Below are 15,761 nucleotides of genomic sequence, written 5' to 3'. Positions count from 1 at the left end.
GTTGTAACGGCAGTTTAAGATCACTAGACTAGACTAGCAAGATATTGTAAGTGCAGTTTAAAATCCTATTCATTACAGTAGCAGCTCAGCTACCTCAAACATGTAACTTTTGTTGCTTTTTTGGGAACAGCAGTTCATTGGTTAGGGTTCAAGTTAACAAGAATTGACGTTTTGTAATAAAGGTAAATTGTGGTGATTTGGAAAGAAAATCTGATGTTGTACTTTTATGAGACAAGCAGCCTGAGGGCAGGGTCTCTTACTCAAAGCTTCCATTGCAGAATCACCACTTTATACAGAATCACATACAAATTCTGAAAAACGAAATTATCCTTTGGCCACACAGACCAGACGTCTTACTTAGGTAGCCTAGCAACAACACAACTATTCCTCCAGCTTGGGTCTAAGTGGATTGTACAGCTGCTTTCTACAGTATGTCATGTGACAGCATCTCTAAAAACCCAGGTTCCATTTTGTAGTTACTGTTACAAAGCTGGACAAACACATACTTCTATAATCAGGACAGAATTCTCTTTTAAAGGACTGTTCTTCAAAATCATTACCTCTTATTTTCAGTAGCAACATTATAACTGTTCCCTTTTAAAGCAGTGCTGACCACCCTTCTGCAGAACCCTTTCTCTGATCTCTTATTTGCAGCAGTAGCATTATCCCTGCACCCCCTCTAAAGGAGTGCTGACCGGCTTCTTTAAAATACATCCCCTTGCCTCTTATTAGCACCAGCCAATGTACAGAAGTCAGAGCCAGGCCATCTTAAAACACTTCGGTTGCCAACATTACATGAACTGAAAAAGCAACACAGGCTTATCAAAAACACATCTTTGAGTGACTGCAATATTATTATTATGTGTTTATTTAGCAGTCGCCTTTATCCAAAGCAACTTACAGAGACTAGGGTGTGTGAACTATGCATCAGCTGCAGAGTCACACTATGTCTCACCTGAAAGACGGAGCACAAGGAGATTAAATGACTTGCTCAGGGTCACACAATGAGTCAGTGGCTGAGGTGGGATTTGAACCGGAGACCTCCTGCTTACAAGTCTGTTTCTTTAACCACTGGACCACACAGCCTCATCCAAAGATATCACATTATTTTTATATACAATTACATTATTTTTTACACATTATTTTTTACATACAATTACCCATTTATACAGCTGGGTTTTTACTGGAGCAATCTAGGTAAAGTACCTTGCTCAAGGGTACAGCAGCAGTGTCCCCCACCTGGGATTGAACCCACAACCCTCCGGTCAAGAGTCCAGAGCCTTAACCACTACTCCACACTGCTGCCCTGAAGAAATCAGGATGATGCACACATCATAAAGAGGAAAGGGGGACAGTGAAAATAGTGTCATTCGGACAACCTGCTCTTCAAGGGGTCTCTCAGTGTAGTCACATGATTTCATTATGAGAATGACACTGAAACTGGTGACTGGTGTCCGAACAGTGAGGCATCCAAAATCAACGCCTTCCTCAGGAAATAAATCATGAAATCTGCCCGGCGACAGAGGAACGTGTGTGTGTGTGTGGGGGGGGGGTGGTGTTCAAAAGTTCAAAAGAGACAAGGAGCCCTACTGTCCCAGGACGGAGAGCTAAGAAAGGGCAGCATTGTCCATTTGCGGAAAAAGCTTTTTCATTCCGACACTAAAATGCCGGCCTGTTCCACATACCCTCGCACTCCTTTCCATGCCACCTCTAATGGAGGGGTGGGGCACAGGGGGGGACGGGACGTTTTCATTGGCTCGCCAGCCTTGCTTTGCTTGGACTTGTGTTTGCTGCTGGTTAAACACACGCTCCGCTCACAAGAATTCTCTTCATCAAAATCGACTCCCCCAGCTTGTTAAATCTTTAATGCTAAATCAAACAAATATTATTTTTTAAAACAAAACTGAAAAGCTTATATCAGATATATCTGAGGAAAGCATTAAATGTGCACAGAGAGGCTGCTGTACGCGCACACACACGCACACACACACACACACACACACACACACACGTTGAAACCTGCTACTAGAATTACACGTCTAACTACTGTATTCTTCTTGTTAAATTCACTTTGTATACTTTTCTGTTTCAGTCGTCACATCCTGGGGACTGTTTAAACAGTTAGTAGCCTCTATAGAGCTCAGAATCATGTCTAAACTCTACACTTGTTCTTATCTGTTACACTGCTACAGTATCTATCTATCTATCTATCTATCTATCTATCTATCTATATAATGGGCTCTATGTACCATTAATTTTTCTTCCGTCTCATGACTTTTCGTAGGTTTTTGTGACTTCGTAGACCTATCGCAATGTATTAAAGTCATTTTCACTCCCGTAACTTACAGTGGTTTGCAGAAGTATTCACCCCTACCAATAATGTCACATTTTGTTGAATTACAAATAATGTATGCACAGTTTTTCAAACAAACTTTTTTTTTTCAAAGCTGTAGTGGTTAAACTGAACACTGTTATATGAGGAGGAGGTTAAATGTCAGCAAAACCTGTAAAGAAAATGTACAAAATGAAATTTACTGGTTGCATAAGTGTTCAGCCCCTAAAGTCAGTACTTGGAAGAAGCACCTTTTGCAGCAATTACTGCTATGAGTCTTTTGGGTAGGTCTCTACTAGCTTTACACAGTAGGATGATGTAATTTTTGCCCATTGTTGACGGGAAAATTGCTCCAGTTCTGATAAGTTTGTTGGGGATCGTCGATGGACTGCAATCTTCAAGTCTCGCCATAAATTTTCGATTGGATTCAAATCAGGACTTTGACTGGGTCACTCAAGAACAAAGCTTTGGCTTTGTGCTTCGGGTCATTGTCCTACTGAAATGTGAATTTCCTCCCCAGTACTTTGCACCATCCATTCTCTCCTCTATCCTGACAAGCTTCCCAGTCCCTGCTGAAGAGAAGCATCCCCATAACATGATGCTGCCACCACCATGCTTGACAGTTGGGATGGTGTTGACTGGGTGATGTGCAGTGTTGGGCTTGCGCCAGACGTATCGCTTGGAATTTAGACTGAAAAGTTTAATTTTTGTCTCGTCTGACCACAAAACCTTTTTCCACATATCTGCAGTATCATCTACATGCTTTTTCGCAAACTCCGTACGTGCTTTAAGATGAGGCTTTTTGAGTAATGGCTTCTTTCTTGCCACCAATCCATACAGGCCAGTTTTACGTAGGGTCCGGTATATTGATGTGTGAACACTGACTCCCATCTCAGACACAGAACTTTGCAGATCTCTCAAGGTTATTGGTCAAGGACCCTTTCTTTTAGATCTATGTTTTGGTTTGTTTTCGCTGTGCTCAGGGTCTGCACTACGGTAAACACATTCAGTTTGTTCTGTTTGTTTTTTTATTTTCTGCTGCTTTCTTTTTTGTAATCCTCCTAAGGTCATGCCATTTTTTTAACGTCATGTGTCTGTCGCTTACAGTGTCCCAGTGAATTTATTTTGCTAGTTACCTCTTTCCATGTTTAGTTTTGAGAAGTGTTAAATTATATTTCCAGATTTGTTTCCATTTCACTAACAGGTCAGTTTCGTCTTTGTGTAAATTAGTTTTCCTTTTCTTTTTGGCCGGTGCCATAGTTGCATCACGGTCGGAGTCTGCAGAAGCCACAGCTCCATCCTATTAGATTTATCTGCTACTTCTTTCTGTTCACTATACCACTCATTTATCTTCAGCCCACTTTGTGCTTTCACGTGATCTGATTGGCTCTTGTAATGCCAATCGGGAAATATGCAGATTTTGGCATTACAAGAGCCAATCAAATCACGTGAAAGCAAAAAACAGGCAGAGCTCATTTGCATACAAACGCCAGATTTAGCAGGGTAGTTAAATATTTATTATTATTATTATTATTATTATTATTATTATTATTATTATTATTATTATTATTATTATTATTTATTTCTTAGCAGACACCCTTATCCAGGGTGACTTACAATTGTTACAAGATATCAAGATAATAATAATAATAATAATAATAATAATAATAATAATAATAATAATAATAATAATAATACAAATACAAATACAAGCTTTTTTTTACACATGGCACCACATTATATATATATATATATATATATATATATATATATATATATATATGAACATAAGAAAGTTTACAAACGAGAGGAGGCCATTCAGCCCATTTTGCTCGTTTGGTTGTTAGTAGCTCTCTGTCTCAGTCTCTGTCTCAGCAACACTCTCGTTCTCCAGCACTCTCTGTCTCAGCAGCACTCATTCTCAGCAGCCTGTCTCCCTCTCCTCTCCACTCAGCAGCAGCAGCCTGCATCCAGGGCACACCCTTGGTGCACCAGCCACCAATCCCAAGCAGACATGGCTTCCTGTTTTCAATCTCCTGATTATTGCAACATCTTGTCTCTTGATTCTGCCAACAATGTTGAAACTGGGGACACTGGCACTGCAAGCCAAACACCTGCTGTACTAAACTGTTGAGCCTGGGCCAGAACCTTTCCGAACACGGTTACCACAGACCCAGGGTTGTTACAATATTTTGCCTGCAGCTCGTAAATATTTTAACTTTCTGACTCTTTTTGTGTTCCGAGCAAAAATCTAAAATGGCCAGAAAGGATGAGAACAGTTGTAAAAATCCCAGTTCAGACAGAATGAGGAATGTTATGCAAATTAAGTTCTGTACCTAATTAACATACCTCCTGTGCAAAAATCAAAAGGGTTGATGTGGTCGGAGTGAATATTTTCTGCCTAAAGTGGTTCAGCCTGTTTCAAAGAGTCCTGATTGAGAGAGGAACCTATTTCAAACAGGCTCCGTCTAAAGAAGGCTCTGATGTGGGTGCAGTGACTCTGACTACTTCAGCGATGGAGCCCAATGTGCTGCTAGAGATTGCTGTGATTTTAGAGAATGAAACGGATAACGTGGCTGCTATGCCAAAATGAAAAATAAATAAATAAACTAACACATAAACGAATGAGGCTGCATTATGAGCTCTCTAACTTTACTCTTCTCTCTCTGTCCTGACGTACTTGCTTTATTATTATGTTCTATTAAATGTATCTTCTCTTGTTTCTCCATATCTCCTGAAACACACGTCTGTTTTGTCTTTCTCCGCCTTCACTACCTTTCAATCCCACCCTGTCCATTGACTGAAATCCTGAAATGACGTAAAAAAAAAATCATTCGCATCATTAACATGCAGGTTTGTCATTTAAATACCAAATAGTTATTCCGCCACCTTTATGTAAATTGCAACAATTCCACCTGTCGGAAACCAGCAGAAAAATGTTTAATTTTATGATGGAAACAACGTTCCGGATTAGAGTCGTGTTAAAACAGACGGAGACAGCGAGTTTCGGACTGTCAGAAGACGCTTTTGATATTCAGGGACAATATGCCAAGGCCAAACACGATATGAATCAATAAATACAAATGTATTTATCAGTTATATCATGACGCACATGCATCAGCATATGAAATGAACAGAATAAGAGAAAAGCAATAGGCAAGCGTATGTTAATAAACTAGAATAATAAAGTAACAGACAAACTAAACTAACTGAGTGATGATAAACTAAATGAACAAAGCACCCCTATGTACATGCAGCAGCGGCTCTAACAGTAATTATGAATACGGGAGCCCTATTCAAGACAAGCATACATTTTAACACATCAACACAGCACCCCTGCACACGTTATAAAATGCAGCCACAGCTCTAGATTAATTATGAATACAAGAGCAATATTCATGCCAATAGCAGAAATGGAAGATGAAGCTAAGTTTTTACTTCTGCTTTACTTTTAAGAAGATGACGACAACCTCGTAAACTGAGAAATCATGTGAGAAATCCACCTCAAACGACTCCATTTCTGTAAAAAAAAAATACTTCTCAGGTCAACTGGAGGCTGACAATGTGTTGATTTGGCGATAATCTAGTGACAGGTTTTCAGAGCAACAGGCTTCACCTAAGTATTGCACTAAAATGAATGACGATACAAGCATTGTTTTGTATCATGGTGTTGATAGTCACTGTAATTGTTAATTACACAAGTAGGTATTTAACTTACCGATTTCTTTCAGAGCAGTTTTCATCATCGGATGCGGTCCAGTCTTCTTTTAGGCCCTGTCCACACTGTGCCTTTAAACTGTCTTAAAAGTACTAAATACGGTTAGCCTCCACACTACGTACCGAACTCGAGGACCGGACTCGAGAGCACCTCAGGGGGCAGTCTCGATCCGGTTCTTAGATCGCATCAGGTAGTGCGCTTTGTCAGAAGTGTGGACGCTGTAATACTGAACTACATTCTTTGTGTATCCTCCAATATCCAACAAATGCTTTCTGATATGTTTTGGCGCGTGGACATTACAAATACAGCTCTCAGAACAACATGTGCCTGAAGGAGTTGAGAACAAATATCAAGATAGCTCTATTATATACAGTTTCTGAGGCTTGCTGTATAATGGTGGATCATGGAGCAAGGTGATCAGATGGCGAAATCAAGGCACACTGATATCTGGAGCAATGAAATCGGTCAAGGAGAACTTCAGAGTTCAAAACAAAACACACACATTATGATAAAATGTACCTTGTGCTTTTAAGAAACAAAGACATCATTATTCATGCTAAGAAGCACCGTGTCTATAGTTGGCACGGGCTCCAGAGTTGCCGGGTTGTAAACAGACAGTGCATGGTGGGATACTATCGTATTAAGTCCCACAGTCCATTGCGTTCCTAGGAACTGTAAACCAAACTATTCTAATAGTGTGTGGATGCATTAAGCCTGTCTAAATATGAAACGGTACTTCAGTGTGGACGCTTTGAGCTGGATTAAATGGTTTTGAGTACAGTTCTCGAGTTCTGTTATATAGTGTGGACAGGGCCTATAGCACGACTCTTCACAAGAAAATAAACTCTCACTCACTTGTACAGTGTCTTGCTGCACGCATTTCCATTCATACTGGAGTTTGATTGGAAGCGTCTCCTGTTATTCATTTCAGGGGTTGACTGAGATTTTTGCAGATGGGTAATCATTTATAAACATGTTTCTGTAAGTAAAAATGAACTGCACTCCAAACATGAAATGAACTCGAAATCACCCTATTAAGAACCGTGATGCTTCACCTCACAATCGCATTTAGAACCACTACTATGCACTTATCAAAGTAAAACAAATTAAATAACAGACATAATAACCTACCTTACCTGATGTTTAGATCCCCAAGTCCATCCTCCTGTTTTTCATTGAAAACTTGTTGAGTACTTACAGGTCTCGGTTTTACAACAGCCATTTAAAGAATGATTCGCACAAGACTTAAAACCAGAGTCCTCAGAGTTGGTCAAAGTCGGTAAATTCAAAATGAAATGCAATGTTGTGGCCAGAGAAGGTTCTCTTGTGCATGATTTGTAAACAATGAAATGGGTTTAAACAACTAATTTTGTTGCATCAAAGGCTAGAATAACCATTTAGTGAGTGATGTTTTGTATTTTCGCCCGTCCCCAATTTTGTTCTGCTCAATCATTGTGTTTTACTGAACTATAGAATCTCAGGACAGATCGTACCAATGTTAATATTATATTATGGTTTATTGCGAAGGCTGGTATTGCTTTGAGGTGAATACCCCGGAAATGCTGTATCAATTGTAACATAACACTGACATGGTCGATTCACAAGGGTGTAAAACGAATAGGACGCCTAAATTTTACATTTTACAGGTCCCCATGTCCTGAAAAACTAATCAGACGACCTCTGAGGAAATGATCTGGGATAATAAGAAACGGATGGTTCACACGGGACAAAATTTCAACTATGTCAGTAAAAATTCTGAAACCATCTGTTTATGTGGTGATTTCTTGTCCTGTGTGAATCAGGCTTTAGATTGCACATAGTTACTGGTACACCTGGTGGTCCTGCTGGAAACACTGGTACTTGAGATGAAAAGGTTGAAAACTTTGGTTGAAAACACTGGTTTAAGGCAGCAGGACAAATGAAGAAATCACTAATTCATGAGTTCCTTTTTCCTTTTCCCGTAATGCTAGTATTAGCTGAGGCCAAAATTTCTATATTAATCTTTGACTTCGACTCTCATCACACGTTGGTTGGAACAGTCCGTGCACACGCATGGTCCAATCAAAGGAGATGAAGGCTGAATCTGGTGTAAAATGACAGGACTCTGCCCAATCACTAGATAAGTGTGCTTAGGTGGCCAGCGAAGCAAACAGCTCACTGGTCTGAGCTTACATTTGTTGGGACAGTGGGGTTTACAATGTCACAGGTAACATTTTGTTGTCTCCAACTTATAAAAGTTAGCTGTACTTTTATTCTTTACATGTTTTACAAACAGTTCACAAACCATGTTTGCTTTTCTGTACAAGGTACCTGACCTGTAGAATAGCTCTGTAAGTAGAAGCTCTTTTGTTATTTGGTAATTGGAAATATGTTGGCATGAAGCCTGAGTGAAGGCTACCAGACCACAGATGGAATTCTGAGCAAACCGCATTACTCACAGAATAATGAATAAAATGTTTGTATTCATTAGCAACACAAACTAGTGCTGCATAAAATCACGAAAAAAACAAATAGAAAAACTGTAAATATTATTATTTTTAATGTATCCATATTCTAATAGCAATAGAACCCTCATAAGAGGGTTTTATCATCTGGTAAGACCCTTCTCGTTATGTTAACCTTAGTTAGGGACATTCTACATGTAGTTAGTACTCCAGGTGGAGTTAAGATTTTGTTTGTCTTGTTGTGGTTTTGTTTTCCATTGATTGTAAATAAAACACACCCATTGTTTTGGAAAACAATCAGAAATCTCCAAGCACTCTATTGTGGAAATCCTGCACAACATACAGCCACTCTATCACAATACATACAGTTGTAGTCAAAAGTTTACACACCCCAATGGAAATTTATAATTTCTAGAAATTTCTCGAAAACAAATAATTATAGGAAAAATCTTTTGTAGCAAAACTTTCATCCAGGGGATTGTCGATGGCTATGTTTGGATCCAAAATTTTGACCCCCGGGGTACTTAGTATTCCCATTGCTGGATCACTATAGTAGCCATGTATCTCAAATTAAAGAAACCCACAAAACCAATAAATAATAAATAAATAAAAAGAACAACAAAAAAATTAAAAATGGCAAAATCCCAAAAATAAATAAAGTTTTAAAAAGGGAAAGGGGTCCGAGCGCATTGTGCGACACCCAAGATCGGTAACTTATAGGAAACCATAAGACTACCGTTCCCCAATTTGTCATGCATGAAACATTGAAATACTGAATTTCCCCGGGCAACGCCGCGTACTTCAGCTAGTTATCAATAAGTCAGTATGGGAAAAAAGTAAAGAGCTATCTGAAGAGCTTAGGCAGAAAAGAAGATTTCCAAGCATTTTAGTATCCCAATTTCAACTATTGTTTCTATTATCAAGAAGAACAAGACACATGGTACTGTCACAATGCTCCGTACCTCACATAGTCATCTCACACATCTTCTCTCACTTGCTTCTCAGCTGGGAAAAAAACTGCTCACCAGAGATGATATAAAATATTGCATGGGGTGGGATGCTTGGATAAACAGCTTGGCCTTCGCCCTCGGGGTTCATGTAAGCACCCCCTCAGGTGGGCATTGCATTCTCATTCACACACTACCCCATGCATTACACTCTCTCTCACTCTCTCTCTCTCTCTCTCTCTCTCTCTCTCTCTCTGTCTCTCTCTCTCTCTCTTTCTCTCTCTCTCTATCTATCTCTATTTTTCTACACACCTAAAAAGCTTCCTCTTCAGTCCAGGATCTGGTGGAAGGAATATAATTACTTTTTCCAGACTCAGCTCAGCTCATTAGCATTTGGATCACTTGCATCAACAGCATTCCTGTCATTTTGAGCTAAAACTCATATTTTTGTATTTCTATTTACTTTCAAAGAGTGAATGCAGGCTTTCAGGGCAGCCTGGATACCTTTCAAATGCTTTCAAATCCTGCCAACAGGATTTGAAAGCACACACTTCACACACTCGGACCATTCACAGAAACCTGCAGAGTTCAATATCGAAAGAAAGTCCTGATATTTTACACACGTTCTCCTCTCTCTCTAACCATGACCAGACACTTGCTTTTGACCCCTCTTGTGGGATTTTGGCTGTTTTGAAGCCAGAGGCCTAGCAGTCTTCAAAAGCCCGAGCCTCGCCAGCTGGTACCAAGCCAGGCCTCAGAGCCCTTTGAAGGCACACAGCTTGGCTTTGAGGGCAAAGGTATTGGTCACTAAAAACCTCATAAAACATGCTTTTTAAAATCATATAGAAGTAACTGTAGTTTAGTAATGATAAAAACAAAAATTTAACCAGTTTAAAATCACTAGCTTGATGTAGAATTACTGTAACAAGGACCAGGGGCCACAAATGGAGATTAGATAAAGGGGCATTCAGAACAGAAAATAGGAGGCACTTTTTTACACAGAGAATTGTGAGGGTCTGGAACCAACTCCCCAGTAATGTTGTTGAAGCTGACACCCTGGGATCCTTCAAGAAGCTGCTTGATGAGATTCTGGGATCAATAAGCTACTAACAACCAAACGAGCAGCATGGGCTGAATGGCCTCCTCTTGTTTGTAAACTTCCTTATGTTCTTATGTTCTTATGTTCTTATGTTCTTAACTCAGACCACCCAAGTGACCCGCAAACTAACATTAAAACCCACAGACCCGCAGCAGACACTGAAGTTTGTCATTATCATCATATGATTGGATGTTCACTCCATCATTGATGGGTTCTTAATTCAAGTTGCAATTTATATTATTTTAAATGAACCAATGTTATTGTTTTTATTTTCTTTTATTGCTTTGACACCCCTCCCCCTGCCGACTCGAAAAATAGTCTGGACCAGCATCCTGGTGATGAAACTTGGGACCCATGTAACTGCAGATTAGGATCACTAGATTAGACTGTACTAGAATTACATTGTAACTGCAGATCACTAGACTAGACTGAACATAAAAAACATAAGAACATAAGAAAGTTTACAAACAAGAGGAGGCCATTTGGCCCATCTTGCTCGTTTGGTTGTTAGCAGGGGCTGTGCCACGTTTGGGCCTGAGGGGTCTGGGCCCAGTTATGGAGCGATTGACAATTAAAAACATTTCATGCCAAACCGTATCAGACTGTAATCCTCTGCGGCGAGTCTAGCTCATCCTTGTGGTTCAAAAAATATATCTGTCCCACCCACCTCAGCACCGTTGTCATGGTTATGAAAAAAAAAGATTGGTGATTGGATGGCTGAGATATGAGATCTTACGTCTCTTACGATATTATAGTATTGAAATTACAGCGCGTCGGCAGCATACATACAGGGACTTTTCTTTCATTGCAAGGCATGCAAGCAACTAGCTATCTAATTACCTACACAGGGCAACAGTGTGGAGTAGTGGTTAGGGCTCTGGACTCCTGACTGGAAGGTCATGGGTTCAATCCCAGGTGGGGATGGGGGGGGGCACTGCTGTTGTACCCTTGAGCAAGTATAAAATGGTAATTTTATGTAAAAAATGTGATATCTTGTAACAATTGTAAGTCGCCCTGGATAAGGGTGTATGCTAAGAAATACAATACAGAATGTTTAGCTAACTTTGCAGTAAACCATAGCTATATTTGTGTCTTATGCATTAGCAATGTCCCGACAAATTTTGTAAAAAGTAAACAAACCGACAAATCAACAAATGCGCCAGTAATGTAAGTACCTACATTTCATTTTATCAACTTGGATTCAGTTGACTGATGCAGCTGAGATGTATGTTATGCTCAACTCATGCCTCTATTCCTGTTTTGTTTTTGTTCCCATATAACTGACACTTTTTTAAAGCTCAAAGGGAAGTATTAACATTCACTTTTAGTCACTAAATTTAAGCTGACTTTGGGAAGTTGAAACACGTTTGAGAGCTTTTGTCAGACGCTGTTGGTGGTAAATCGGATTTCCGACTGTCAAAATGTTTTGGTAGAGTGCATGCTTGGAGAATATGGTGCTATTTCTGACAGTAGAGTCAAAGATCCTCTAGTTACTATAAAGATCTTTGATAGAGTGTCCTCACTACGCATATTAGTAATTACGTCATTACGTTTACGTCATAAAGTCATAAACAGCCCGTCCGTGAAAATTTGGGGCCCAGCCAGGAATAAAATCCTGCAGCCGCTACTCGTTGTTAGTAGTTTATTAATCCCAGAATCTCATCAAGCAGCTTCTTGAAGGATCCCAGGGTGTCAGCTTCAGCATTACTGGGGAGTTGGTTCCAGACCCTCACAATTCTCTGTGTAAAAAAGTGCCTCCTATTTTCTGTTCTGAATGCCCCTTTATCTAATCTCCACTTGTGACCCCCGGCCCTTGTTTCTTCTTTTTCAAGACTGAATGAATTCAATTCTTTAAGCCTGTCTGCTTATGACATGCCTTTTAAACCCGGAATAATTCTGGTCGGTCTTCTTTGCACTCTTTCTAGAGCAGCAATATCCTTTTTGTAGCGAGCTGACCAGAACTGAACACAATAATAGACTAGAATTACATTCTAACTGCAGATCACTAAACTAGACTGTACCGGAATTACATTGTAACTGCAGCTCACTAGACTAGACTAGAATTGCATGGTAACTGCTCACATATTTCAGCAGTTTAGTTGTCCGGTGAGGCCTAGCACACATCCAAAACCTGAGCCTTGCCAGCTGGTGCCCTGCCAGGCATCGCTGCCCCTTGGAAGGCAGACAGCTTAGCTTGGAGGCCAGAGGTATAGCTCATCCTGCTGAGAAACTAAAATCTCTCTTTCATTTCTATATATCCTAGATAAACAGTTCACTGTGTACACTTTAGAGTGTTATAATTATTGACATTATTACAAAAATTGTGGTAGGGCAGAAGCCCTGTGTGTATTTACTGAATCCACACTATTTACAGATGAATGATTTTGAATTTAAGTTTGGCAGGGACAGGGTTAATTCATATGTCGGATTCACGAGCGGAATGTGGCTGGGGTTTGATTGGTGAATTGTTGGTCAATCAACCCCAGTCACATGGTATATAAAGGGAGCCTGACCCATTGTTTGTTGGGTGAGTTTAGGAGAGAGAACAGCCAGTGAAGGTGAAGCCCAGCCTGAAGGGAAAGAGTTTGACTTGTTTTTGTTTTATTTTTGTTCTGTGCACAACAGTGTTTTAACAGCAGCTTTCTAGCCTTGGAGTCTGTGTTCACACTGGGGCTCTTTAGAAGGTTTGGTGTGAAGTGTGTGTTATCAGGGGACACACACACACATAATTAAGGCTGTGTTCACACTGGGGCTCTTTAGAGGGTGTGAAGTGTGTGTTATCATGGGATACACACACACATAATTAAGGCTGTTTTCACACTGGGGCTCTTTAGAGGGTTTGGTGTGAAGTGTGTGTTATCAGGACACACACACACACACACATAATTAGGCTGTGTTTACACTGGGGCTCTTTAGAGGGTTTGGTGTGAAGTGTGTGTTATCATGGGATACACACACACATAATTAAGGCTGTGTTCACACTGGGGCTCTTTAGAGGGTTTGGTGTGAAGTGTGTGTTATCATGGGATACACACACACATAATTAAGGCTGTTTTCACACTGGGGCTCTTTAGAGGGTTTGGTGTGAAGTGTGTGTTATCAGGGGACACACACACACATAATTAAGGCTGTGTTCACACTGGGGCTCTTTAGAGGGTTTGGTGTGAAGTGTGTGTTATCAGGGGACACACACACACATAATTAAGGCTGTGTTCACACTGGGGCTCTTTAGAGGGTTTGGTGTGAAGTGTGTGTTATCAGGGGACACACACACACATAATTAAGGCTGTGTTCACACTGGGGCTCTTTAGAGGGTTTGGTGTGAAGTGTGTGTTATCAGGGGACACACACACACATAATTAAGGCTGTTTTCACACTGGGGCTCTTTAGAGGGTTTGGTCCGCACTCTGTACTGTTTGGTACATTTGGTGTGAAGTGTGAACAACAAAGTCCGCTTGGGAAACGAACCGTACCGAGTCCACCTAAAGAAGTGCTCCCGGTCCGCTTGGCAAATGCACAGTCTGGCTCGCTTGCTAAACCTCAATGTGAACACCTGGACTCGGTCCTTCTGCACATAGGAAACAAACTAACCTGACTAGGAAGTAAAGAGCAAATTAATAGCAGAGTAATGTATTAGGGTGTGTGTTCGCGCCATTCAAAAATAAAATAAACAGTCTTATGGATTATCTGTTTAATCATTCTGATTATGTGTATGCCATATGTTTACATGGTAATAGCGGATCTATTTCTAAAATCTGGATTTTTGTACGTTTAACATGTTTTGACAATATAAAGAAAATAATGAACTGTTATCATCTGCAATAAATTCACCTCATGTTTAATTTGTAAACTATTACTGTGTTATTTTACACTGTGGAAATCTGGCAATCCTAAACTACATGGACAATGTGAGAAACTGAAGCTCTGGTAGAGAGTTTGGTCACACACCGAAATCCAAGCCAACCTGGACAAAACTCACAAAAATAGTCAAATATATTCAGTATTTTCTCAAATGACTTTGTTTAATGTCGACATTAGAAGAACCGTGCAGCATTGCGTAAACTGCATTCTCCTGCTGTAGGCTTTCAAGAAATATATTCATTAAATTAGCGAAGTGCTCCCCCAGTGCTTTCTTCCACAGCAATATGTAAGTATCTAAAACAGGCTCTATTAAAAACCACAGCAATACATCAATAGCTGCCATCTTTCAAAATGCCTTGCAGGATATTATCAACATCCGGTTCACACACCATATCAACGAGCTAAGTGCATGTGCAAACTGCATTGTGAACACAAACGAACACGGTCCTTCACAGATCAGTGTGAACAGCAAGCACGTTGATACATTGTTTCAAACGAAATTAACCAGACCAAGTCAGTTTGAAACTGACCCAGTTACAGTGTAATTCTGCAGTTACAGTGTAATTCTGGTCCAGTCTAGCCTAATGATCTCAAACTGCAGTTACAATGTAATTCTAGTACAGTCTAGTCTAGTGATCTTAAACTGCAGTTACAATGCAATTCTGGTCCAGTCTAGTCTGGGATCTCAAACTGCAGTTACAATGTAATTCCAGAGCAGTCTAGTCTAGTGATCTCAAACTGCAGTTACAATGTAATTCTAGTACAGTCTAGTCTAGTGATCTTAAACTACAGTTACAATACAGTTCTGGTCCAGTCTAGTCTAGTGATCTCAAACTGCAGTTACAATGTAATTCCAGTGCAGTCTAGTCTAGTGATCTCAAACTGCAGTTACAATGTAATTCCAGTGCAGTCAAGTCTAGTGATCTCAAACTGCAGTTACAATGTAATTCCAGTGCAGTCTAGTCTAGTGATCTCAAACTGCAGTTACAATGTAATTCCAGAGCAGTCTAGTCTAGTGATCTCAAACTGCAGTTACAATGTAATTCCAGAGCAGTCTAGTCTAGTGATCTCAAACTGCAGTTACAATGTAATTCCAGTGCAGTCTAGTCTAGTGATCTCAAACTGCAGTTACAATGTAATTCCAGTGCAGTCTAGTCTAGTGATCTCAAACTGCAGTTACAATGTAATTCCAGAGCAGTCTAGTCTAGTGATCTCAAACTGCAGTTACAATGTAATTCTAATACAGTCTAGTCTAGTGATCTTAAACTACAGTTACAATACAATTCTGGTCCAGTCTAGTCTAGTGATCTCAAACTGCAGTTACAATGTAATTCCAGTACAGTCTAGTCTAGTGATCTCA

Source organism: Acipenser ruthenus, chromosome 38 (genome assembly GCF_902713425.1).
Source record: "Acipenser ruthenus chromosome 38, fAciRut3.2 maternal haplotype, whole genome shotgun sequence".
Taxonomy (NCBI): Eukaryota; Metazoa; Chordata; class Actinopteri; order Acipenseriformes; family Acipenseridae; genus Acipenser; species Acipenser ruthenus.
This window is presented reverse-complemented; position numbering follows the sequence as displayed.